General features: G+C 38.2%; 1 protein-coding gene across 5 annotated transcripts in view; it reads left to right on the forward strand.

The window, feature by feature from the left end:
• Window positions 1–27,926, forward strand: part of CHCHD3 (coiled-coil-helix-coiled-coil-helix domain containing 3) — a 251,919-nt gene that overhangs the window by 21,825 nt on the left and 202,168 nt on the right. The gene's annotated exons all lie outside the window — the stretch shown is intronic.

The following is a 27,926-nucleotide window of genomic DNA, read 5'->3' on the forward strand; positions in this document are numbered from 1 at the left end:
CGCGTAATAGTTGTGTGTGATCTCGTGTACATTATCTCAGTTTCCTCCAGGTTAAAATGGGGAGACTAATTTCACATGGTTGCCAAGGAGACTGCATGAAACATAGCAGGTGATCAATAAAAGCCCCTTTCTCTTTTTCTTGAACGCACTGCTCGGGCCTGTGATTTCACTGCCACCTTTCACACACTTCAGGTTGGTTCTGCTAACCTTTTTGTCCACCCTCTTTGCCTTTCACTCGGTTTTCTGTGCCCGTATTCCCACAAACACTTATTTCATCCTGGCTGTGTGCCAGGCACTGTACTAAGTGCTGTGGTTTCACAGACGAACAGAGCCATGTAATGGAGACACACATGGAGCATAAAGAATTAAGGACTCACTGTGCCTGGGGAGGTGAGGGTTGACTTTCTGAGACAGGTGGTGATAGCTGAGCTGAATATTGACCGCTGAACGGTCATTTACCAATCAGACATGATGGGATTGAAGATGGGTGAGGAGAAGAAGGGAGGGCGTTCCTGGGTGAAAAACTGGTGAACGCAGGGGTCAGACTCATAAAGGGCTCAGTGACTTCTGCGGATTATACCTAATAGTATATGTTTGGAATGCAGGCACTAAGTGGGAGATGAGAGTACAAGGAGAAACTATGGATGGAATACCAGAGCTGAGGAGTGCGGATTTGCTTCTGTAGGAAATGCTTCCATCCCCGTGTTTTTATGCTTGATTTTATGCTTGGAAACCTCAGAGCTTCCAATATTAGAACTTTTCTGGATTCTGTTTATCTTGCTTTCCTCTACACTCACATGGCAGTTTGTCTATATTTTTCACTTGGCAGTCACTACTTTCTACATCGAAAATTAGTTACTTATTTATAGCTATCTTATGTTAGCGTCTTTCCTCTTCAGTAAGCTCCTTGAGGGCAGAATTCACACCTGAAAGCCACCCCCAACCCCACCCCCAGCCCCGTCCCACTGTGACCCATATGGCATCTGTTTCACCCATACAAGGTGCTCAAGAAACACTTGACAATGAAATGAACGAACGGAAGGACCCGTGAGTGTCTCCAGCTTCTTCAGAATTCTTTCGCTTCCCTAAATAAAAGAAGCCCGTCACAAACGACCACATAGTGTATGATCCCATTTTTGTGAAATGCCCAGTAGAAGCCAATCTACAGAGACAGAAAGTGGATTAGTGGTTGCCTGGGGTGAGGGGATGTGGGAATGCTGGCGACAGGGATGGGAACTGAGTGTTGATGGTTGTACAGCTCAGTAAGTTTCCTGAAAAGTGTTGACCTGTACACTTTTATGCGGGTGAATTTTATGCTACATACATTTTATTGCAATCGAGCTGTTAAAATACTTGTGAAATCTTGTCAGGTTTTTGAATAGTATCTTCCAATGCATATATATTTTTTCTTGTTCCCACGATATGCACTTAGGGCCTTGTATTATATATGAATTATGCTCTTTGGAAATGTGGACTTGGTGCTCCGCAGAAGGTAGGTGAAGTAGAGCTTTGGGAACTCAGTGCCCCTTTCAGAGACGCCGGGGAGGGTGCCCCAGGGCACTTCCGATGAGCCTCTGCAGAGGGACCTCATTCTCTGTCAAAGCAGCACGCGTGTGACTCTGTCTGGTATCAGTACAGTGACACTGCTGGATATATTTGAAAAGTATACTTTTCGTTTTCAAGTTTTTGAAGAAGTTAGTCTGTAGGGAATAATGCATTGCTGTGTCTTAATGAGACGAAATATAGCATTCGCAGAAATAGAAGGAACGGTGCTATTTATTGTTCTATCACCTTCTGAATAACAGGTAGATACAGTTTGTTTTTTAGCCTGTTGATCTTCTGTTTCTCATTAACAGGTACTTTCTTTTTCAAGCTTAGTTTATACCAAAGTATTTGTGAAGCCATCTATATTAATAAAACATGTGCCCTTAGATAAATTGTTTGAAGTGGTTTTCTTTTTTCTCACACATTGTAGAAACTAGTAGTTTCTGTGTTGAGGAAACAGCAGGGAACAACTTTCTGGTGTGCTCATTCATGCAAAATTTAGCCCTCTTGAAAAATGAACAAAGATCACAGCTAAAAGGTATTCATCGTACATTCCATCCACAAGAAATCTTGAATGAAATCATCATTAAATAACTTAAGTAAAACAGCTATTTCTTAACACTATATCACCAAATGTAATCATTGAGGACATTACCATTATTATGTGTGCATTTTTATTTTTCATATGATTGCCAACTATCTTAAAACATGCATGCTTCCGAGGGATGTTTTGGGGAGGCTGATGTGATCTACTTGACCCTGATTTAACTTGAGTAACAGCAGCGGGTGGTTCTTCACGGATCTGATTGTTACTAGGGTTTTTTCGGAGACTGCAATAGCAAAAGCACTGCATTTAATGTCACTTATCTTGCAACTAGGAGACTGTTAAATACCCAGTGCTTTAGCCTGGAGCTGAATCAGTAGGTCTTTCCACGTATGAATGGGAGGGCTTACGAGACCAGAGAGAGCTAGGGGCCTCAGGATTTGGGGGGGAGAATTTCCCAGTTGTCCAAATCGGCCGCCTACCCTCCTGTGTATGACCCGAGAGGTTGCTGAGACACTTATTAAATATATTAAATAAATGCCCAGCACTGTGGTTTGGTGGAAGCAGCGTGGAGGTCCTGACGTCACTGAACCTGGGTCTTCAGCTCTTCCCCTTACTGTGTGTGTGACCTGGGCAACAGACAAGTTGGGACTTCTCTGAACCTCTAATTTGTGATTCCCAAGCGTGACAGAGGCTACATGCTAACGTCACTGCTCTTTCTTGGGCAATCCTCATTGTTGGACAAAGGGACTCAGAATGCATTTTCCCAAAGAAAGAATGGCTGCTGCTGAAAATAACATTCTTACAGTAATTTTTCAGGCTTATAATGGGTTGTTGAGTTTGTTTGGAAACCCAAATACCATTTCACTTTTTATTGATGAATTTACAATGAGCTTTGGCATCGCTAAGGTGTTGGCTCCTTCCCATAGCTTGTGGTCAAGGTTGGCTCCTCTGTACAAGGTTTCTTTATGCCTATGAGAGGGCTTGGAATACCTCATTGTGGATTCCAACATTTGGGTTCAGATACTGTCTCTACATAGTTCTGGTTGAAACAAGCAAACAAAAGCAAATATTGTATACTCGCAAATGTGTATATGTGTGTGTTCACCACCTATGAAAATGACATGTCAACCACAGATACGATAGTATGGACATTTTAACAGTTTAATTAATAGTCGCCGAAGGTTCCTTGCAGTACAAGCTAATGTCAGAGGCAGACTTTCTCCTGTTTGCTTGTTGTGCCCAAGGCTGGCGCCTTGGCAATGAAGTGAAGGTGTGGTAATAATTTACTTTCACAATAGTTCGTATAATTGTGGTTGTCTTGTTCATCCACTTGTTCTCAGTGTGGTCCTGGTGGCTTTTTGTTTTTCTTTCTCGCCATTAAACTTGAAGTAGGAGGGAGAATTTAGACCACGTATGTGGAACTAATGTTGTGCTGTGTCAAAGCCTGTCAAAGTCTGTTGTTGCAGTTAGAGAGAGGCATTGTGGGACAGTGAGGGGAGCTCGTGTTCTGGGACCTGTCAGTCCTGCATCACCGCCGGCCAATCACAGCAGTTTTCTCATCTCTGCAATTGCTACTAATTATCTCAGGTAACCTAATCCCTGGGATGTTGTTTAATGAATAGAGACTACTTAAATTTAAATTGGACTGCTGATGGAAATGAGAAGATCTGACTTCTGTCTCAACTTTCTGTCTAGCCATTTTTCCCCCAGATACGTTTATTTATTTCTCTGGGCCTTAGTGTTCTTATCTGTCAAATGGTGCAGTGGACTCTTATCTCTAAGATTGACAGATGGATAGAGAAGACCATTTCGATTCATCTTTGAATACCACCACCATTACCTGGGCAAAACATTTTTTGAATAAAGGATTGATTTTGCATCTGTGTATATTTACCAGTCAAGTCATAGTTACATAGTTATATGTAATTTCAAAGTAATTAAGAGCTTAAAGTTTTTTTTTATGTCTGTGGACATTTATCGATGGAAATCATGTCTTTTTTGAAGTTGTTCCCAAGCAATCTGATATATACCTTCATTCATATATATGTATGCGTGTGTATGCCTAGATCTAATGTATAAAATTTTTAAATTAGAAATGATCAAGGTGCAAGAATGTGCCCTTTTGAAGATCTCTTTAAAATTATTTATGTTTTATAACTTGGCTAACAACGACAACAAAAATGCTGTTGGCAACTTCTAGGTTTAAAAAATAAAACCACTGTAGAAAATTAGGGGAAAATGGTCACTAAAAGGGTACTGTCAAGGTTGGTGGGTCTAAATTGAACCTGCCAGCTGTGTTTTGGTTTGTAGGGGTACGTGTGTCACGCTGTCTCCTTCTACGGTTTGCCTGCCCTGTTATGAACCAGGAGCATGTTATAATGGAGAGAGAGAGATCGCCTTCTGAAGCGCAGCCTCTAGAAGTGGCCATGGGAACGTTACAGAGCCCTGGTGGCCTGGCCTGCAAGAGCCTTGTCAGTGACTGGATAATATGATAGGCTTTCCGCTGGGTTGGGATCTGTGGCCGAAGGATTTCAAGAACATAGCACAGCCTTCTTCTCTGTACTTGAAATGCTGTGTTTTATTGAGTCTCAGAAGCCATTCATGATAAGGTACACCGTTATTTTAAGTTCCACTAAGAACTCGTCTTAACAATTAAGCTGATGCTAAAATGCTCTTAATGCATTAGAATGGCCATTTTATATTTATTGGAAGAACATAGATTGAAAAGGAAAAGTTGAAGTGACATGCATTGGTTACGCTATTCTTGAAACTTAATCATAAGCCCAGGTCTGAATCACTTTCTGCGAGTTATCCGTGTCTGTGGGTTTCCACACATTCTTACCCTCTACGTCATTGTGAAAGCCATGGACGTGGCCCTTCTCAAGACTGCTTTCCTCTTTACTCTGGAGTTTTCTTCCAAGCTGCTGACCCCCATTCTGCATGTGTCGCTGTGAGTGCTTTCTTGATCTTTCGTAGACAGTGTCATGGCGTGTGTTACGACTGCCACATGGCCCGCAGCACCAGAACTGTTAAAATGTGATGAAATGTGCGTCTTAGAATCAATGGACTGTGGTCACGGTGCCCAGCTGTGAAAAGGGACGTGGACCAAGCTGTCACGGTCCAGAGGTTCGTTCACAGGGCAGATGTGGCATATGGGGTGGTTTTCCTTATTCTAAGTTGTTAGCACCATAGTTAAGGATATTGTTTCACGTTCACACACTGTTATCCTCTAATCATTTTAATGGACAATTCCCTTTTCCCTTTCCTGGAAAAATCTTAATGGAGAGTGTAACCTGAACAGATACCCCTGCTCTCTCTGTCCTGTTGAAACATCTTTTAAATATCAAACTTGCATTGCCCTTCAAACATGTATAGTTATGTGTAAATTAAAAGGGACACAAAGGTGACTGTATCCCTTCTTGTTCTCAAGGTATTGATGATTAAATGAGAAATGGGAACAAACAAAACTAACGAGTACAGCACTGTTTTTGAGAGTCTCATTATGGGCAATAAAGCATTTACTATGTTTCATATAAATACATGTAAGTAAGCCTCTCCATTTTTTGTTGTTTTTTTTTTGGTGTTTGTTTTTCTTTTTTTTTTTAACTTGGAAGACTACCATAATAGAGCAAGTAAATGGTACTGAACAATTAAGTGGGATCAAATTGTTGGCCATATATACAATCCTGGGTAAGATTTGAATCAGGTTTTGTTCTTTTTTTTTTTTTTCCTTGAAAGACTTATGTGGACAATTGGCAAAATAGAGTAGGGTCTGCAGATTACAGTGTTGTATGGCTGTTATTTCTCAATTTTGATCAGTGTACTGTAATTACGTGACAGATTGTCCTTGTGTTTTGGAAATTGCATGGGAATATTTAGGGCAAAGGGCATCGCATCTGCTACTTAACTGCTGTGTGTTTCACAAGAATATTATATATGTATGTGTTCAGAGAGAGAATGATCAGGTATATCTGGTGAAATGTTAATTGGGAAATCTGGGTGAAGGATACATGTAGATTTTTTGTAGTAGTGTTGCAACTTATTTGTAAGTTGAAAATTATTTAAAATAAAAAAATATGGCATTAAAGTCTTGTTAAAATATCGTATGTATTAAATATATACCAAAATATCAGGTGCCAAATGCTTTCAATCAACAGTTGTTTTATGTGTCTTTAGGGCAGATATGTACATATTTCTAAAAAATAGTCCACTCTTGGCAGAGTGGAACTTGCAAAATGTCCTCACTCTGGTTCTTTGCTTTTGGACACTCTGAAGTGCTCCCTCACTTTGTGAATTTATATATATTTTGTTTCTATATTATTGCTGTTCTCCAGATACTCCATCATTGTTTTCTCTGAGGGGTTTTCAACAGAGGACAGTTTCCTACACTTACCCTTTAATAGTGAATTCCCAGGGATCAAAGAGTATGAATAGGTATTTTGATGATGTAATTCAAAAAGGAGGTCTCCTCTTGTTACTTTCTAAACTATCCCTTATGATCCCTGCTCCCCTCCAGCCTCTATACCCTTGCCTTACTTGTCACCTTTCCCTTTTCTTCTCCCAGATTCATCTTTAGAGTCAGTAAAATGCTGCCTCTTTCCTGAAGCCTTCCCTGGCCATCCCTATGGAACTCTGATCACTTCTGAACCAGCACTTACCACACTCAGTCTTACACAGTTATTTTACTGTTTTGTGGTGTTCTCAGTGATGGATTACAATTTTTGTTGCTTCGTTGTTATTTAAGCTGTGTGTACATATTATTTTCCCAGCCCACTGTCAGAATACTGGCAAGTACAAATTGCTTTCTTTTTTTCCCCCTGAATTTATCCCTACACCTCATGGCTGCTGTTTCCATAACCATTTCTAATTCTACCCCAGTGGGTGTCTCTTACTGGATTCAAACCTAAAGCTACTGTGTTTGACTTTTTGGATTTTTGTATCTTTCCTCTCCTATTTAACCTCCAGTCTCTGAGGATTAAAGTTGGGTTTTGGTTTGTTTGTTTTTTGTTTTTGCTTTCATTAGTGGAGATAGTATTTTCATCAGTTAGCCAATTCATTTACTATTTTAATTTCAGATATCACAAAGTGGATTTTTCCCCCTACCTCTAATTAGATTGTTAAAATGTGTAAAACATGCTTGAACAATAAAGCATTTCAACATAAATGAGGATAAACCACATTTGCATCTTAACTGTAAAACTGTTACTGTTTCTCTTGCTTTAACTCAGGTGAGGTAACTTTCTTGAGTGACAAAAATTTTTAGGTGATCATAAAAGAATGAGCTGTGGCTCTGAGTTTGGTTCATATCTTGATTGTCATTTTTGTTTTTCTGGATTATCTTTTTAAAATTAGCTGAGGACAAGATGTTTTATAGAGTTAGGATTATAAAACTACTGGATCCAAAAAGGTAAAATGACCCCTTTTACCTTTGTTTTCACTCTGAAACCTTTTCTTGGTTAAATCCTTCAGAGAAGTCATAGTGACTTACCTAGTTTACTACCTCTGGCATCTTCACCGTCATCTGGCATCATCTAAAATTTGATTCATGGTGTTTTATAAAAACATTTTCACCTCCAAACAATCCTCCTAAGTATTACAAATGAGGAAACTGAGGCTCTGAGAGGCTCAGTGACTTACTGTAGGTCACAGGTAACAAACACCTGGATTCAGCTTGGGAATTCACTGCACACCTGTACACTCTGCTGGATTAGAGGTTCGTAACCTTTTTTGTGCCACGTTTGTCATTCCGGTCAAGTCTATGGATCCATTCTCAGAATAACGTTTTTAAATACATAAAATACCTGGCATTGCAAAGGAACCCAGTTATATAACGATATTTTCCAAATACTAAAAATAAATTTGTACTACAGGAATACACTTAAATTAAAAGGGCTGGTGTTAGGTACGTTACGTATTGAGACGTCTTAAACTATTGTAATGTGTTATGAAAATACCTGATTTCTGTCAGTGACAAAAATCATAGACACTGAAGCTATTACTGTGGATTTTATTTCATCATCATCCTTGAAGGAAATGCTTAGTTTCACTTAGAAGGTAGTGAAAATAAAGACGTGGGTTTTTTGGTTTTGTTTTTTTTTTTTGTTTTTTTCTATCCAAGTTTACAAACCCCTTGAATTCTCAGGTTAAGAACTCCTGCGTTAGACCACGTTGTCTCTCATGGCAGTATACATACATGTCACCTGCTGGTCTTGACACATAGTAGGCACTTAATAAAGGTTGACTAAACAAACTGCAAAGCCCAAAATATATGCCAACATTAGATGGCCAGATAAAAAAAGGAAGAATAATCAAGTGATCAGGGCAGATTCTTGCGGGTAAAAATTAACATTTACTTTAGTGTAAATGGCTTAGAACCTATAGTTGCCCATTGTTTGTGTTTCTTAGGATTCTTGCCTGCCTCACTCCTAAAGGTAAAAAGATTATATTGCGGTTTGGTACTTTGTTCTTTGGAACGCGTTAGCCTTCTGGATTTCAGCTTCTTTTGGGCAGTTTGTTTTCACGAGGGCCACTGACTGGCACAGAGGGTTTCAGTTCTCCGTCAGTGAGGTCGGGACACAGAGCACAGGCAGGACCTGAGATAGAATGTTACAGGGCAGTGAAATGAACGGCTGTCCTGCGCGTTCCGGAAGCCTGCAAAGGTTTGTTTTGCTGCTTTTCTTTCACCTGGTACGTCTGAACCTCTTCATCATTTGTCAGATTGGACAGCTTAAGTGTATTGTACTTGTTTCCGTCGTTACCTGAAATCTAGTTCCACTAGTTCTTTAGGTAAAGAGGAGGTAACCACGTAGACACATTTTATTTCTTCCCTGTTGACGGTTTCTTAACTGTAGAGGCCCCTCTGTCCGACTCAGCTGTAGCTCCAGAGATACTAAGCCACTTGGATGGTGTTGACAGAAAAAGGTTTAGGTAGAGAGAAAAGACCCCTTAGTGCGTCTACCACGGAGCGGGCTTGCAGCCCCCAGTATCAAGACGTATGTGGCTTTGCTTTACCCAGGCCAGCTTCATGGGCCGGAGCTGTCAAACTCGAGAGGCTCCCTGTTCAGCCGGCCCCCCGCCCAGGGCGGGAGCTGGTGCAGAATAGTACTATGTGCTTCGTTCACCTCCCGGGCTTCTGTCTCCCGGCTCAGCCCTGGGAAAACACCTGTTGGCTGTCTCTCCTGCAGTGTACATTCTCTCCCGCTACTCTTTCCAACCTCTGATTTGTTATTTTTCTAATCATGACCCACTTTTTGTGCTTCATGCAAGTAATTTGAAAAGCTTTGGGCCTGAATTGCTACAATAAGCTTTTGCTTACCGTAGGGCTGCACGATACTGTTAACTCTTAATAATCGGAGGACACACCATTTTTAAATTGGCTTATAAGTTGGATAGTACATTTTTTTCCTGGTACCTCTTTTATGTCTTTTTCTTTTTTTATTCTTTTGGTGTAAAAAAAAAGTCCCCCTCCACCCATTAACTTTTATTTTGCTGCAGCCCTATTAGGGAACTTCTAAACCCTAAAAACATAAGCATTTACCCAATTAGAGAGAAAATTTGAAAGACTCCATGTCTGCTTCTGTTGGTAGTTTGTGCCATTCTAAAGCAATATTTCCCAACTGGAGACTTGAATGACAATGTTCTGGACAGCGCATTGCTGTTTAAAGCTCTAATGGAGGGTATTTTAGTTTCTATTAACAAATCAACCAATAAAATGGTTATTTAAATATTTCCTCTGTGTGTCTAATGAGTTTTGTGATTGTTAGTGGGGAGCAGGCAAACTGGCTTTGGTGCCTCAGTTGCTTTATCACACTGTTGGTTTGTCACACGTACTCCTTCCTGTCATACGAGTAGCCATTTGTATAGTTGAATGTTTTTATTTCATAGTCATGTAGGATTTAATTTATGCCCATAAAGGGTTATTGGTTAAAGCCTGGAAACATAGGAGATACTGATAATGAAAAGCAGGTTAATGAACATCATAAAAATGATGATAGTTCTGAAAATTTGTGTTAGGATGCTGTTCACTAGATTCACTAATAAGCTGTATTCATTTGGTAAAAATTCTCACATAGCACATTTAGGTGTGTCTAATATTTTAATACTTAATGTTAAAAAGAAAAATATGGTGATTATTCAGTTTTGCTTTTGTTGGGAATAAAAACTGTCCTCCCCCAAATGTATTGGCATTTACAAAGAACACCCTGAAATCTCTCTCTTATCTTGTCATTTAGAAATAAAACACAAAAGGTCTAAAATAAAAACTACTCCATTTACTTTAACCACTTTAAGCAACTTAATTTACTTAACTGCAAGATGTAAGAATTCTGAATATTAGGTCATAAAAGTGTTGTGTTTTTTTTTTGTCTATTTTTGATACTGTATTTTAAAATACTATTGGTCCCCAAACCAAACATGATACAATGTTATGTTTGAAATTTTTTTGCGTAACTAAAGACTGGAACAAGTTGAATTTTATCTTGATATACTGTAAATGCTCTACAAAGGTTATTATAATGACCCTTTGTCCTGGTCTTAACATTAGTACTCTAAAGTCAGATGTCTTAAACTTAAAATCACTTTAACATACAAATTACAGATTCTTTGAAAAATTGCCAAAGGGTTTCATAAGATTGTATTATTGTGAGAGGATTTGCACCTGCAAAAGCATTGCGAAATGCAGACAGTTAGTCGTGTGTTGGAATGTGTGGCAGGGTGAAGGGCTTTGGGAAAGGAACTGAACCCTCTTCCCAGTTTCTGCAACAGGGAGCGAATGTATGGAAACGTGTACACGTTGGCACAGACCAGAGCCAGATTTGAATGACTTCAGCTGTATATTGACCCTGCTTGGTCCCCTATGTTACCCTGGAGTGGACTAATGATGAGCATCACCTAACGTGGATGCCAAGATCCCCACTTGTTCTTGGGGCAAGGATGGTTTGACTAACACAGGTTGCCATGGTTGGCTGGAAGTAGCAAGTCATGTAAGACCCCCCAGAGGGAGTCTCGATTCGCTTCACGCTAAGCCTTTGGATGTCTGTCCTGCGTGGCAGGGAGGTTTAAAGTAACAGTAATTGTGAACACTCAAAGAGAAGTCTAAGATAGTTTGAGAGAATCTTTGGGAAATGCAGACATATTACTACAGGGTGAGTAAGAGAAGCATTAAGATTCTAAAAGTACAAGTATTGCTCATTAAAAAATAATAGATGTGTTTCAACCAAGCCAGTTACGTGAATATGTTTAAGTGGATTATAGTTCTCCATTTATATCTTTTATAAAATTGGGCATGCTATTTTGAAAAAATAGTGCCCTTGGATATAATTTACATTTCTTAAGAAGGCAGCAAATCTGTGACTGCATGTTTCGAATAATTATTGTCATACAGGATTTTAACACTAATGCTAAAAATATTACCAGCAGCTTTAATGTATTAATATTCTACCTAACTGATGCCCAAGCCGACTGTTTTGGACCTAAACTAATGTTTATTTTGTATCTGAAAGTTGAAGTTCTCTTAGGGATTGTGAGCATATCAAAGGGAGTTTTGAAGTAGTGCAATTGTTTGTTTTGGGCCTGAAGTTTAAGAACAGAACGCAGAATAGTGCAAGTGGGGTTCCTGGAAGGAGCACCTGGATGGGATGATGACATTCTAGTGGTGTGTTTATGATTAGAGGGTGTGGAGAATGAACTTGTTACTTAATCCTTTTTTTTTCAGATTCTGCCCAGTGAATTTGCAATAAAAGAAAGTCTGTAAAAAAAGTTGGGTAGGAGGATTTAGGAGGATTTGTTTTGTATCCTCGTTGTTATGTAGAATGCTGCATGAGCTGAGAAGGAAAAAAATTTAAGAGCCATCGCTTTAAGTACTCAGATTCCCAATAATCTCTGGGATTGCTGAAACATTTTCTCATAAAGGTTTAGGTTGCCAGAAAGGTGGTGGAAAGTTAGTCAATTTTATAAGGGACTAATATCCAAAATATAAAAAGAACTCACACCTCAACAATAACAAAACAATCCAATTAAAAAATGGGCAGAGGACCAAAACACACACCTTTCCCAAGAAGACATACAAATGGCTAACAGATATATGAAAAAATGCCCAACTTCACTAGCTATAAGGGAAATGCAAATCAAAATCACAAGGAGATACTCATCACAGACCTGTTAGAATGGCTGTGATCAACAAGACAAATAGTAACAAGTGTTGGAGAGGTTGTGGAGAAAAAGGAACCCTCATGCATTGCTGGTGGGAATGCAGACTGGTGCAGCTGCTATGGAAGGCAGTGTGGAGGTTGCTCAAAAAATTAAGAATAGAATTACCATATGACCCAGCAATCCCTCTCCTAGGTATCTACCCAAAAATCTTGAAAACATATTTGTAAAGATACATGTTCATTGCAGCATTATTCACGGTAGCCAAGACGTGGAAACAACCTCAGTGTTCTTTGATGGATGACTGGATAAAGATGTGTTACATATATACAATGGAATATTACTCAGCAATAAGAAAAAGTGCAATAGGACATTTGCAACAACATGAATGGACCTTGAGAGTATCGTGCTAAGTGCAATAAGTCAGACAGTAAATGGCAAGAACCATATGTTTTCATTCATATGTATGATATAAAACACAAAGCAACAAATAAACAAAACAAACTCATAGACGCAGACAACAGTATGGTGGTTATCAAAGGGGGAGGGGGATCAGAGGAGTTAGAAGAGGGTAAAGGGCATCAAATATTGGTGATGGAAGGAGACTAGACTTTGGGTTGTAAGCGCACAAGGCAATATACAGATGATGTATAGATTTGTACATTTGAAACTTATGTAATGTTATTAACCAATGTCACCCCAATAGATTTAATTAAAAAAAGACTTCACTTTCTCTTGTCTGACTTCCTGTTTGGATTTTAGTTACTCCTGATTTATCAGCACAGATGAAAAATTGAGAAGATTTGATATTTTTAGATCCACGTTGCAAAAATAATATCTGAGGATTCCTTTGCTATTGTAAGGAATGAATTTAGTTTGATTTTCTTTTAAACCTAAGTGAATAAGATGAGGATTAAACTCAAGATAAAGCTATAGTGTCTGTTATAGTGTCCTGTCATTTATTATTGCTACCCTGAAAGCTTTGTGAGAAGTGATGGTTTTGATTGATATTTGTTATGAGATACACTTCCCACAAATAGGTATTTAAAACATTTTCATCTTAGCCAGTGATTGCAGTGTGTGCATGTACTAAGCAACTTAAAAAAAAAAGAAAATTTAGTATGTTGAATAATAGCTTTCACTAGAGATGCTTCAGGCCATGAAACCCCAGTGAGAAGTTGTCAGAAACCATTTTAAGGAAGCAAGGCTAAATTTTGATATGTATTTCCTATAAGTATAAATCTAATCAGCAAGCAAACCACATTAAATGTTTTATTTTGCTAGTGGCAGCAAAGAATGTAATGGTAGATATAATATAGTTTAAATTTATTGTTGAAGTTATATTTTCTTTTAGGCTCTGCCTGTGCGGAATATCATAAATAGGTCTCTGTGTCTCTTTCATAGCCAAAATGGACAATTTATAGAGTGATTTGCTAGAACATGGCAAAATATAGTGACTCTTTGTAAAAGTGAATGCTACATGCAGGAAATGTATCTCCGTGGAGCTTTACTTTCATTATGTTTGTAGGATATTTGTTGTATGATGTAAAAATTCCTATCAGTGGTTATCTTTCATTCCTTTTATCTAATTCAGCTTAACCTCAGCTCATTGCTTAAGTCAATGACTAAGAATTTTTCATCAGCTGTCCTTGCTAACATATCATTCATCATACTAGGACCATTGGTGTTATCAATTAAACAGTTTAAATGGAAGACAAAAACATTAAATGCTACTTGACAAACTGAAGTGAAAGGAGAATGTTTCAGCTCTCTAAGAGGTCCCCTATTTCCTTACCTATATTTAATATGGCCATTCAGTATCCTTTTTCTGACACTTTGAATTTCATAATTCAAAAGAACAGAACTCTTCAGCGAATAGCCCTTGTTGTGTGGTATATTTCTAGATGGCATAATAAGAAAACGTGCTATAAATTCTGCTCCCCCAGACATAATTATAATAGTTTATGATTGTGCTTTCTTTGAGTAACTTGCCTCCTAAGAATACATAGTCTGCTCTAATGGGTTGTCAGCAGGATGGGCAAAAGGGAAAAAACAAAAACCCATTTTGTTTTCTTGAATGTTGTGATACTCACTTTTATGCACTTTAATCCCTGCCGACTCTATTTTGATTGAACGTCTCTGTTAGCTAAACTGATATAATTTGTTCATTTGATGTTCATGATTGAATCGATAAAGGTATTTTTTTAAAAAACTGGAATTTATTGCCCATTCATGGATTGTTTTAACTTTACTTTTTAAATGATTATGGAAGTAAAAATGTGTTTTTTAGTAAAAAATACTATTAAGTGTAAAGAGAAAAATATGATCCATCCCCCCCAAATTCTAAGATAATCATTGTTATCATTTGTATATATCATTGTAGACTATATATGTGTATTTATGTTTTTGTGATGGTTTCTTTATCCTTTTTAAAGTACTGGACACCTGTAAAATAGAGGGAAGACCAAACAGTCTGTTCAGTTCAGTATCTTATCTTTTTCACTTAATTATGAGCATCTTTTCCTGGATTAACATTCTTTAAAGCATGTTTCTTAATATGAGAATAAAATTATATTTTACTATTCGATCATCTCCCTGTTTTGGGATAGTTTGCGTCCAGTTTTTCTTTCATGTAGAAAATATATGTTGCTTTATCTCACTGTCTCAATCTTTCTCTTTGCTACCAGACTTCATGTTTCTAGGAGGAAGATTTAACAGTCATTTAAACTGGTCATGAAAATGAACATTTAGACAATACTTGATCAACATTAATTTTACTTCACCCTTTAGTCTCCTCCTCATCATTCATCATAACCTGTGACATTATCAGTGTTCAAAGACAGTGAAAGAGATTCAGATTAATTCTTTTTACTGTCAGATCAAATTCGATTACAATAGACATGCGACCTTGGAGATAGAAGCTAAAATACTTAAGGAATTGGACCTCGACATGAGGCCATATCTTAAATCCTCATGAAAGATGCACCACAAATTCTTTCATATAATCTTTTCTGTATTTTGAAAAAATTGTAAATCCTAGCATGTTGACATTCTGAAGAACACATCGCTTAAAATAGTCTTGCAAAATATAATACTGGCTGAATAAAATGTTATACAATATCAGTCAGGATTTTTAAAATAAAATGCTGGTTGTTTCTTCAGGTCAGTAGAGTTTCATTGTTTTTGTAATGATGTTCATCTTTGGCCTTAATATACCTCCTCAGTTCACTTCATTTCATGTTTAAGAAAGACCTCATTGGTAATTTGCAGATAAGAATTTAAGTCACAAAGGGTAGAGTCAGGAAGAGAACATTGGTTTCTTTAAATGCGGTTCTGTAATTACAGTTGCTTTGCTTCTTGTTGAGCTCCGTTTATCTGTCCATGTAAGAGAAATGAAATATGACGTGCTTCTGTAGTTCATAATCCTGTAGCCAATACACACGCACATATACACACAATGCTTGTGACAATAAAATGAAAATCATGTGTTATATACCATTCTTTTTATTTCATGGCCATTCTCATTTCATAGCCATGTTTTGGAGGCTTATCAGTTTAAATCGGAACATTTTATACAATTTTTAAAAGATTTTATTTTATATCCATTAGTGTCGTAATTTCTTACTGTTAAATTCTCTATAAACTATATAACTGAGGCAAAATGTGTTAAAACCCTCAAAGTGTTAAAACATGCAGTAAAATCTTATTAATTTGCGTTCACTTAATTTACAATTTGTCATGACATTAGAGAAGATTTATGTTTATTTATACTAACAGGGTGGGGGATGAGGAATGGGGGTGGGGTAGAAGTCAGGGTGGGCTTGATAAGAAAATTCCCTGAGAGGAAATCTCAGCATACTTAGCAATTTATTTTATGAAATCATCATGTATGTTAGGAATTACTATTTACAAAGAATAAGTTGGTATTCTAATTATTAGTTTCATTAAAACAGTTTCTAGCGACATCTACCTGGTAACACTGTTTTAAAGACTGAATCAATTGCTGAAGGTACTTTAAAATGACGTGAATGCATTTATTTTAAAGTATCGTATGTATTTATATTGTATTCATTCTTGCTGCCTTCCTACCATTTATTCTAGATAGTTTCACATTATGTGCTATAATGAAAGCTAATTTATCGTTGATGTTTATAGAGAAATTATTTCTTACTAAATCTTCATTCCTTAATTTCAAAAAGGAATCTCTGTGAATTATTGTAAGTTAATTTAGAGTGAGTAACTTTAAATCCTTTTCTCATTTTCCTTGAATAGAAAAATGATATGGCCTTATCGAACTGTTTGCTCAGTGTTAATTCAAATATTGTCATCTATAAAAAATACGGTTTTAATTGGCCAGGAGCTAGTTGATGTAGATAGTTTTGATGGGAAGTGTGTCAGCCCGAGATAAATCTGTGTTTGGGAAATTGTTCTCTTTAAGCCATTAACCTGAAAATGTCTGAATGCTTAAAAATGAAAACATTTCCATAATTTGTGGCTAAATGGGTGTCACCTGTGTCTGTGTGCATTCTGTGCTATCCCATCAGATAGCTGGAGTCTGTAGGCTGCCATTTGTACCCACCTTTTCCATTTCCGTTGGATTCCTGATAGAACCTTCATCCTTGTAGGACAGACACATCTGGAGGTGTCAGGAGAGAAAAAAAAATAGACTATTCACTGATTAGCAGAAAGTGGCTTTGGGTACCCCACGGAAAATCAAGGCGATCAGTGTGAGTGGGAATGGGCACGTGTAATTTTTGGTGCGTATGGAGACAGAGGAAGCGGGAAATACTTGACCACCTTGAGGCATAGATCAAGTTGGGGAAGGCATATTGCTGTCATCTACAAATTTCCATGTGTTTGAAAAATCCATGTTCCTGTTAGTGAATTGCTTGTGACAATCCCCAATAAATGGTCATACAAACCATAAAGTACCGTGTTTCCCTGAAAATAAGACCTAGCCGGACCATCAGCTCTAATGCATCTTTTGGAGCAACAATTAATATAAGGCCTGGTATTATATTATATTATATTATATTATATTATATTATATTATATTACATTACATTATATAAGACCCGGTCTTACATTATATTAAAATAAGACCAGGTCTTGTATTAATTGTTGTTTCAAAACGTGCATTAGAGCTGATGGTCCTGCTAGGTCTTGTTTTCCAGGAAACACGGTAGCTAGGTTTCCTGCGTTTTATCTTGTATCATGGTGCTATTTTAGCCCAGTCTAAAACAGTGGTGCTCAGTGCCAGGCAGTACTACTTCCAGGGGGGCATTTTAGAAATTTGTGGGGGAGCTACTGGTGCTCAGTGGTGTGGGCAGGGACCTAGACACCTTGCAGTGCCTGGGATAGTGCTACCACTTGAAGAATTGTCCTGTGCTCTCAATTTCTGAATGTCTCATCAGAAATCCATGCACTCGAAAACCTGGTTACCCAGCCTAGAACTTCAGGGTTATATATATATAAGCAGAAAGTACGTTTTGCATGGTTTAAAGATAGACTGAGTTTTCCAGGAATGGATTGCAATAGCTATGTGATTTGCCACGTACGCTCAGGATTCAGACTATTTTATTACATCTTCTAGTGTGGTTAGGTTTGAGCATTTATGTAGCGAAAAGCCATAATTTCACTATAAATTCGTTTTTTTTTATTTCTTTTAAAAATATTACACATTAGGTATTATTACAAATTTTTTGTATCAGATTATCATGTATTTTCAGGATAGTCAAGGAAGTATTACAAAATATTAGGTAAGAAAAGGCAGCTTTGGATCTAATAAGGGTAAAACCACTGGTCTAAATGGAATCATGGTTTTCATTGATATCTTGTTTGGTCCCACATATCCCAAAGGATTACCATTCCGAAACCTTACACAGTACATGGGGTAAGTTACAAAAATGATAACACTACCGAAAGACAAGAAAGCGTTCCATCCCCTTTTTCTGTGTAACATTGGTCTTAAGGAAATGTATGGATCATTAGGAATATAATCACAATAAATGTTTTCACTGTTGTCTTCTCTTCAGCCTAACTTTACTGGGGATAATTTACTTTATTCTTAGAAAAAAATTAAGTGCATTCTTGCATTTTAATTAAAGACAGTAGAAGGCCTTTGGTCTTGAAATCCTGGTGTAATCTTGTGTTTTAAACATGGTGAAATCAGCTACGATCAGCTAATTCACAGAGCTTCCACAATGCTTCACAGAGAATTATTTTCATTTTATTAGAGATTATGACTATTATGACTACATTGAAATGGGATTTTTCTGAACAATAAGTGGAGATTTGTTACTTTAGGTGAAGTAAAATATCAGGGCTCTAGATATAATCTGACTTCAAAAAAAGAGCTGATCTAATTATTGCAATGTGAATTAAATAAAAAGCAAGGCTCAGGATATTGTGCTATAGCTTAATGAAAAATATTATACTAGTATGCGTTATGCCGTCTTACAGTTTTAATATATTTGAAACACCATAAATAAAATATGAATTAAGCACGGGTATCAAATCGGAATTGCTTTATTTAAAAGTTCTCGGGAAAGGCCATTGTTCTGCAATGGTTAGCTCGTGTGTTAAACAGATCCCTTTTTGGCGTAATGGGCTGATCCTTAATGGGCTATCCGTGAAGCCAAAGAGTTCTAGAAGTCTGACTACATGTGATCCCTCCCACTATTTCCACTGTCTAGTACCGGGCCACTATCTGGAAATAGTGTTCTATTTGTCTAGTTTTCTTTCTTATCAAAAGGGCTGCAAATTGGGTCAAAATTTTATTTTCATTCCAAAGAAGGAAAGTCTGGAGATTGAACTTGGTTGACGTTTCCCACGGCTGTAGAAAGTTAGGTGGATTAGAAGACAGATTTTCATTTTCAGACTTTGGAGTCTTTTGCTTTACATGGGTTTTGATTACATCTAAGGATAAATTTAAAGTCTCACTTAGAAAATAGTGCTGGTTAGAGTTTAAAGAACAAAAAATCTTAGTTGAATTTAGAAGTTTTATTAGTGATGAATGGATTTTTGGAAAAAATACAGTGTTTTTTTTGTTGTTGTTGTTTTGTGCTGAAAAGCACACATTAGTTCATAACAATAGGAAGAGGGAAGATTGATTTATGAATCTTAAGTATTGGAGTGGTATTTGACTTTCTGTTTTACTAAAGCAAGTTATTTAGGTAAGGATATTAGTTTTGGTTAAAGCCTTTTGGCTCATGAAAGTGGACTTTCCGCTGTTTCATTGTTATAAAAAATGTGCTATGAACCTTGCAGCAAGGTGGTAATTTGGAAAGTGGACTAGAATATAATACATAAATGTTAATTGGCCTGTTATTGTACATTAAACAACCAGATATTTTTGAGTAATGTATACATTATAGTATCTAAATTGGTTTTTAAAAATTAAATTTACTGAGGTAACACTGATTAATGACATCCATTTCAGGTGCACAACATTATAATTCAGTATCTGTATGGTCTTTTGTGCGCTCCCCACCAAAAGTCTAGTTTCTTCTCTCCATTACTTTTGAGAAGCAACAACTAGCATTCATCCGTCTCTTATAATTTAGTTACAGATTATTGATTGTGGCTGCCCTTCCAACATGCCCATATCTCCACTGTTTGTGAAAATCATCTTTTATTTATAATTTTTCTACATCGTTCCTTCTTGTTTCATTTCTAAACTTGTTGAAGAGAGGCCAGTAATTGCTGCCTTCCGTGGTTCTCCTCCCACTGATGCGCACACGATCTGATTTCCATGTGCTCCATGGGACCACAGGTAATTTTAAGCCATGCCTCCAGTTTTTCCTCCTGTGCCCAGGGTAGACATTAATTCACTCAACGTGGACTTGGCCGTGGAGTCTACCTACACACAACACCCCGGGCAGCTCCTGCCAGTTGATCAGAATTAGCACAGGAGATAAAATCTATTTACTATTTCTGCACATGGTATCTTGCTTCATTTCTTCCTTTCCATTCCATTTCTTTGTCCCCAGTGATGTTGTTCTTTCACTCCCTTCCATCATCTGATGCATTTTTAAGGCCTGTTCCTTAGCCTTCTACTTTTTTCTTTACACGTCTTTTTCCAGGAGAATTCACTGAGCTCAGATCTGTAATAGTCTTTCCCAAATCAGCATTTCCAGCCAACTCTCAAATCAAATCTGAATTTCAGGTTCCAATATCTAACTGCCTACAATTCCATGTGGTGATTCTACCCTTACGTTCAGTTGAGGATGTCTGAAACCAAACTCATTATCTTTCTTCCCCAAATAGCCTCTCCTTCTTTACTTAATTGACCATCATGGGTATTAATTTTCTATCACGTGCATACCCCTTTCACTTCTTTCTCTTTCATCTCTCAGTCACAGATGATCTGTTTTCCCCATGAAAGCGCTTGTATCTTTGACTCCACCTTTATGGACAGTTTCCTAGGTCAGGTGTTCATCACCTTATGCCAGTGTCTCTCAGGTTTCAGCCAGCTTCAGGATCACTTGGAGAGCTTGTTAACACGCGTTGCTGGGCTCCACCCCTAGGGTGTTTGATTTACAGATCTGGGGAGGAGCAGTAATATTTGCATCTCCAGCAAGTTCCAGGTGGGGCTGCTGTTTCGGAGGGGAGGGTAGGGGAGAGTAAGGGAGAGAAGGGGGGAGGAGGCTACACTTTGAGAGCCACTCTTTGCCTCATACTTGTCCCATTCTGTTTATCAGATTAAATTGAGTGCAACACCCTATTTCATTGCATTATTATTCCTAAATGTTAACAACTGTCCATGATGCCCCATTTTTTTTTAAACATTTCTTATCCAAACTCCTGCCTAGTTTCCAAGGTTCCTCACTATCGAGCTTATTTTACTGTTCTATTTTTTTCTCACAAACAAGCTTTGTTTGGTTTCCTTCCCATCTGTCTAATGCAGGCCCTTTCTCATGTCCCCCCTCCTCCATGAAGCCCTCCATGACTACAGCCGACCTTGCTAACATTAAATCCCAATAGCAGTTTTACTGATTAGCCTTTGATTTCCATAACGGTAGGGACCATACTGTCTTTGTCTTATAAAGCCTCGCGTCGGATTAAGTCAACGTGCATTTACTACCGAGTGAGTTGATTGATTTCCCTCGTTTGACTATTCCCAGACGTCTCTTGATGTTTGAGAAAATTACTTAAAAAACCAACAAAAATAACTTCATATGGTTGACCAGAGAACAGAAAACTGAGGTTAAACATTGAAACTGAAACCTTGCAGCTGGTAAGTAAGCTTATAATGAATAAGCCACTCTTCTTTCCTTCATGAACCATATACTATCTGTCCTGGTGACTTCAGTTTCCTTAAAGGGGGTTCCAAGAGCAGAAACCTGGTGGTAGTGGCAGTGGTGTGAGAGTTTCGGGGAAGGGAACTTGTCTTGAACTTCTTCAGTAGCAGTTACACTTTACTTTCATTGTAGGAACTTTACTGTGGGTATGTTATGTTTTTTCTAAGTCTTCCTTAAGCTTCTCCAAAAGTTGGTGATTAATTTTACCTAATGACTGATGTTTGACTCCACTAATCAAACAACACGTTTTCATTGAACATCTGCTAAACATCTGGTAAAGTCTATACAGTATTGCTCCCCCACCTTCTGACCTCACCCCTCCACCCCCCCCTTTAATTTTTAATTTTTGCTTTGTCTGTAAAGACTTTTTGGTAGTTTGAGTGTCTAATAGACAGTTTCTCCAAATGGACAAAGCGTCACTTCAAGGAAACCACCTGATAGTATATGTTGCCCATCATAGACGATTTTTTTTTTTTCACCTTCCTTTTAACTGGCTTTTAGGGGAAGGAGGCTCAAGCCTGAATTCAGTCCCATCCATCACCTCCCGTTTAACAAAGCTGTGTAAGGGGCCGGGGCTGTTAGAGATTTTCTATTTTGAGCCCTCATTTTACAGATGGCCTAAAGTAATGACATGTTTTTGAGTAAAATCACAAACCCGAATGTGATGGAGCCAGGACTGGATAGGAATGGAACCCCTTTATTTCTGGCCTTGTCTTCTTTGCATTGGGTGAGTCTTTCTGAAGCACCCTTTGAATACAGCCGTACACTGACTGTTGGAATGATAGAGAAGCAGGTTTGGGTGGTTTGGGTACTTCATTTGGGGTTAGAGATTTAATGCCGTTTAATTTATAGCTTTATCCCCAGTGAACGCAATACATCCATTTGTGAAACAAAGAAAAAAATTAAGCTATGCATCAAAAAGCAATATCCAGAGGTAATTATTATTTTTTAATTTAAATTATAGATCTTATTTTCCCAGAGGCTTTGGGAGGTCTTGCAGCTATTATTCAGGATATTAAGACATAGAATACTAGATGTGTGTGATTCTTCGGTTTAAAGAATCGTCTGCTTAGAAACGTGGCAACTGTAGAATAGGAATGAAAGGGCTTGTCTGTTGCTGTATGGCTTCTGCAGCCCAGTATTGATGTTTGTTTTCACACAGAATGGAACGTGGCTCTGGTTTCCCTGAATGCTCGTTGTGCAGCAAACAATAAAATGGACGCTCTTTGCCTATTATGCCATTCAAATTAGAAATTTATGAAGGTGTATAAATCCTGTTGGAGCAATAATACCACAAAGTAAACCATTAACTGGATGCTGTTAGTGTTTAGCTTGCCAGTCTCTTTGTAACACTGTGCCTTCTGATTCAGTATTCATGGTGAGGAATATGCAGTGAAGGATTTTCATTCTGACATCATCATTAAGTTGAACGTATTAGGAGCCTCAGTCACCCTGCCAGGTAGGTAGTCGGATGGCATTTTTCTGGAAGACAATCTTGAGATCCATTATCCTTAGGTGACAGTGAATGTAATTGTCAGCCCAACATCAAACTTATACTGTGTGTGTGTGTGTGTGTGTGTGTATGTGTCTACGCGCGCCCGCGAGCGTGCATGTGATCTAGATGGTGCCACAAATGGATAATGACAAACCGTTACGTGTTTCCTTCTAACCCCTGAGATTTATTCTCGTCATCTTTGGGCTCTTCTCCTCATCACACCCTATGCCTTTTATAAGATACGAAGCCAGATAAGATTTATCCTGCAAGCTATGCTGAGTCATTTACTTCTAGGATTCTGTGTGTTGTATTTCATTGATTGCATGGGTGTTTCCATTATTATTTCTTAAACAATCAGTGCTCTTTTTAGATTAATGCATTTATTGAAATGATAACATTCATGGCTATTTCTGTGGAGCTGAACATTTGATTTGGCCATATCTTAAGGCATAAGCATCAGCTCAGCTATCTCCATGCTGGCACAGTCCGTATTTATCTGAAATCTGCCGCTTGTGTTAGGCAATTACATTGATTTTCTTCTTAGAGTAGATCTTTGTAGTTCTTTTCAGCGTTTTTAAACTAGCATCTGAAAATATAGGCTTTATGAACTTGGACATGATATGTATCAGCCAGTGGGAAAGCCAGAAAGAGAAATAGAGTAAAGCAAAAATCCGAAAAGATCTGATATTTTTCTAAGAGGCAAGCCTTAATTTTTATTAAGTAACTTATAGAGGTTGTTTAAGAAATACTGGAATTGGGGAGGGAATTACAGTGTTAGGATTATACAAAGAAAATGAAGGAAAGGGGATGTCATAGGTGGAAAAAGTTATAAAGGAAATTGTGTTGTCCTTCGAGTTCTAGGGAATCTGCACGTCTCAAATCATAGTCGCATTTTCAGTTGTTTGTTTGTTTTTTCCTAGATGATGAGGGATTCATAACGTCACTCCATCTTTCAGAGTCATTTCTGTTCACCAGTCAAGGAACTCTCCTAAATATGTGACAGTGTCTTCCCACACCCGCATTCCCTCTCTCCCTCTGATTTAACCAGCTTCTAGAAACAGAATTTGGGCATAAGTCATAGAGCATAGAAGACAGGTGAGGTGTAGTGAGCTTATGCTGCCCTTTCTCTGAGAATTAAGGTCAGGGTATTCGCAGTTGCTAAGAATACTCAGAACCAAGTATAAGGTTAGGAGTTTTCTTATTTGATCCTGAACCCACATTAGAAATACAGATTCTCAGAATTTCTTAGGAACTTAACTTCTTAGAAATTTTGAATGTGTCTAAGAGGGGTAAATGATTGCTAGGCACTCAGCAAAGAAGAAATTTGGGGCTAACCAAGACATTTGTTTAGCGTGTTGTTTACTAAAAACAAAGAAACAAATACAGTTTTGCTAAGAATCATGAGCTGCTTTCAACCACACAAAATTTATTGTTTTCAATAATAGTTTCAAATAAAGCGTTTAGGGCAGATTTGCTGTAACCAAGCAATTGCAGTTCTTAACTTTTTCTCACGTGGTTTATGGTCAGTGTCCTGTCATCTGTATCTCATAGACAAAATGCCAGTGTTTGTGTTCATGAAGATACATTGGCCATTGAGAAAGAAATGAAAATGGTTTCCGAGAAGATTTTAAAAAGTAGAGTACACGGATGTGAAGAAAACATCCTTTGTGTTAATACATCATTTTAAAAGGAGAATGTGCATGTACGTAAAAGCTATGGAACTATACTTCCTGAACTTGAAATTGTTTTGCAGATTTCCTTGGCAAATCTGATGTATATGGCGTGACCATTTATTTTGACTTTTTCTTATTTTACAGACTTTGCCTGTCCCTAAAGATCTGCTTGGAAACTCACTGTGCTAATAGGCAAAGTTGGCCTTTTCTGTGCTTCTCTTAACGTAGCCCATCCAGAAACACTGACCTTTTAGTTTAATAACAGTTTTATTTGAGAAAATGTTCAGCTCCTGAGAGCCGAAAAGAGTGTTTGGAGAAAGGCCATTTTAAATAGTGGTCTCCCTATGGTATATCTTTTTCCCACACACAGTCTGCACCAGACCTATCAGAAGAAATGCATTGTTGTATTCTGTATTTTATTGACTTAAAAACAAATAACATGAAACTTAGAGTTGCTCAAAACCCATTACCACACTGGTGTCTTTTCCTGTCTGGGCTTTGATTTGCTATTTTAGATGTTAAACTCTTTATGCTAGGTCATGTTTTATCTTTTCGTTATTTTAGAGCCTCGTTTATAGCTGGAATAATTACTTTTTCAGCTGTGACCTTGGAAGGGAGACCCAAAAGGGGTGTGTGTGTGTGTGTGTGTGTGTGTGTGTGTGTGTGTGTATGTTGCTTAGGGCATTAGAAAGACAGCTGTGCTTTGGTCCCTTTACTGACCCCAAGTGATGTCCCCTGCTGGTCCCTGGGGCGTGTCTTCTTTAGTGGCCTGGGGAGTTGTCCCATCCTTTTCCTTGCTGCCTGCTTTCCTCGTCCACCCCTCTCTCTCTCCTGACAACCACCAGTTGTCTCCATCTGTTTCTCACCTTACCCCACGACAGGTGGCAGGGCTGACGATCGTTGGGAGAAGAGTAGGGAGAAAGAAGACAAGCCTTGAAGCTCCATTTCTTTCACTGTAGTTCTCCTGCATGGCTTGCTTTCCAGCCATCCAGCTGGTACCCTTTGGTCATGGAGTCTTTACCGCTCTGTTCTAGATTGATTACATCATAAAAAAAAAAAGGCTCATTGCTGATTTGGCTTTTTCCCTGGTAGAAGTCCCTAAGAAAGAGGCACTGTGCGGATAGCAGCTCCCGTAGGAAACCGATCTCATTGCTTTCTCTGTAGACCTGGTACCCCGACGCTTTTCAGCAGGCTAGTTTTAATGGACTGAATGAAATTCTGTTGAATTGTGGTTGAGAATGTGACTGGATTTTGCCTGTCACATTCAAAGGCATGTGAATGTCTTTGAATTCACATGAATTTGAATTCACTTTGAATTCAAAGACATTTTGCGGTGGCAGTTTGCAACAATCCAAGGCAAGTGGCGTGATTATACATGTACTGTTTGTGTGTTGATCCTCACTGGTATGTTGAACTTCGGAGTAGAGTTTGATGAGGTAGTACTAAGGGTTAAATGGTGGTTTCAGGTTTCTGCCCCTAATGGAGCTGGTAGCTGTGAAGAGCTCAAAAAATATCGCGTCACGTTGTTTTGCTTGTGTATGAGAAGGAGATGAAAATGTGAAAATCATTACCCTGTGCAGCGCATAGTCTAGAACTTCATAGCCAGCAGACACCCACCCATGCAACCCACCGATCCTGCTTTTGGATGAGGAAATCAAAACGCAGGTAGGTTAACTGACTTATCCAAAGTCTAGCTACTAGAAAAATAAGGAGTAGTACTGACTCTTTGCTAATTTCTCTGCTGTTTTATGTATGGGTAAAAAACCTTTAGATAGAAAAATCTGAAGATTTTCCTGAATGCAAAGAGAATCTCTGTTCTAGTTTTTTCTTGATTTTGTGTGACCTCTTCAAAGCAGAGATGTATCTCTTTCTTATACTATATACTGGGAAGTAGGAGATAAGCCAGACTGCAGTGTGTAGTGTACAGCTTGAAGGGAGTCTAGAGAACATCCGTTTGAGAACAACCTTGTGAGAAAACTGTTGACCAGTTTGTAATCTCCCCAAGACCCCCAGATTGTGGGTGGCCATGCTGGAGTTAGACCTCAGCTATTGAGATGCACTGAACATACCATCAGATTCACTAATAAAAGTGTACACTTCAGCAGTTTTTAGTAGATTTACAGAGTTGTGCAACCATCTCACAATCTGATTTTAGAACATTTTTAATATCCCCAAAAGAAATCCTTTACCCATGAGATGTCACTCTCCATTCTCCCCTTCCTCCCACCCCTGGTGACCAATCTAATCTAGTTTCTGAGTCTATGGACTTGCTTGTCTAGACATTCCATGATAATGGAAGCGTACAATATATGACCTTTTGTTTCTGGCTGCTTTCACTTAGCATCATGTTTTCAAGTTTCATCCATGTGGTAGCCTCTATCAGGACTTGCTAAATTTTTTATGGCTGAATAATATCACACTGGATGGATATACTACATTTTGTTTATCCATTTATCAGCTGATGGGCATTTAGGTTGTCTTCTCTTCAGGGATATTATGAATAATACCACCATAAACATCCACGTACCAGTTTTTGTGTAGACATATGTTTTCAGTTTTGTTGAGTATATACGGTACCTAAGAGTGGAACTGGGAGGACACATGGCAACTTCGTTGAGCTGCCTAACTCTTTTCTACAGTGACCGCGTCATGTTACGTTCCCACCAGCAATGTACGAAGGCTCCAGTTTCCCCGCATTCTCACCTACACTTGCTGTTTGTCTTTTTTATTACATTGGGTTTGAGTTGGTGTACTGTGGTTTTGAATTGCATTTCCCTAAGACGAATGCTGATGAGCAATGTTTCATGTGCTTATTGGCCATTTGTGTGTCTTCTTTAGAGAAATGCCTATTCATGTCCTTTGCCCATTTTAAATTGAGTTGTCTTTTTATTTTTCTGTTGTAAGAGTTCTTTGTGTTTTCTAGATACAAGCTACTTGTCAGCTGTATGATTTGCCAGTATTTCCTCCCATTCTGTGGGTTGTCTTTTCACCTTCTGGATGATGTCCTTTGATGCTGTTGTTTTCTCATAGTCCAAAAGGAAGAGAACCCGTATCTTCTTTGTTATTGCCCAGTGTCAGCAAAATTTTAAAAAGGTGTTTGCATATCCTATGGTAATTCATTGTAATTCATGTACGTTTTTGTGTGGGCTCTGCGGCAAGACGCTGTAACGTTCAGACCATCAAATAGAGTATTGGTACAGAGCAGAGACAGTTATACC

Source organism: Rhinolophus ferrumequinum, chromosome 26 (genome assembly GCF_004115265.2).
Source record: "Rhinolophus ferrumequinum isolate MPI-CBG mRhiFer1 chromosome 26, mRhiFer1_v1.p, whole genome shotgun sequence".
NCBI lineage: Eukaryota > Metazoa > Chordata > Mammalia > Chiroptera > Rhinolophidae > Rhinolophus > Rhinolophus ferrumequinum.